Source organism: Oryzias melastigma, linkage group LG21 (assembly GCF_002922805.2).
Source record: "Oryzias melastigma strain HK-1 linkage group LG21, ASM292280v2, whole genome shotgun sequence".
NCBI lineage: Eukaryota > Metazoa > Chordata > Actinopteri > Beloniformes > Adrianichthyidae > Oryzias > Oryzias melastigma.
The window spans coordinates 12,184,257-12,184,737 of NC_050532.1; positions in this window are offsets into that span (position 1 = coordinate 12,184,257).

Genomic DNA, 481 nt, shown 5'->3' on the forward strand with positions numbered 1-481 from the left:
CTTTCTGTTGCCGGAGAGTTCCTGCCTCAGCTGACTCACTCACAAGCTCCCGGTGACGTCACGGCGGGACTCTCATGCTGCCTTTGTGTTCTTCGTAAAAATGAAAACTCATTATTATAAATTAAAATAATACAAATATACAACTTGCAACGTATCGTAGGTTTGTTAGCCAATGTCTAAGCGTAAACAGAAAATACTAGAATAACAATGAGTATCTTGGTTCTCAGTGTTTTTATTGCAACTCGATTATTTTGGATAAAGTGGAAAATCTAGTGTAAAAGAATATAAATTCGGTGTTTTTTAATCAAATGTTAAAAAGTGTTTTAAAAAAATATTAGATATTTTTACTTGGAAAAAACTCCAATGATTGTATTAGATTAAAGCGAAAGTAATGTTTGCACAACAATTTCGCCCAATTTTTCGTGGGGTGTTTAAACGTGTCAGTATTTTGAGGAAAACAAATTTGAGCAGCAAAAAAAAA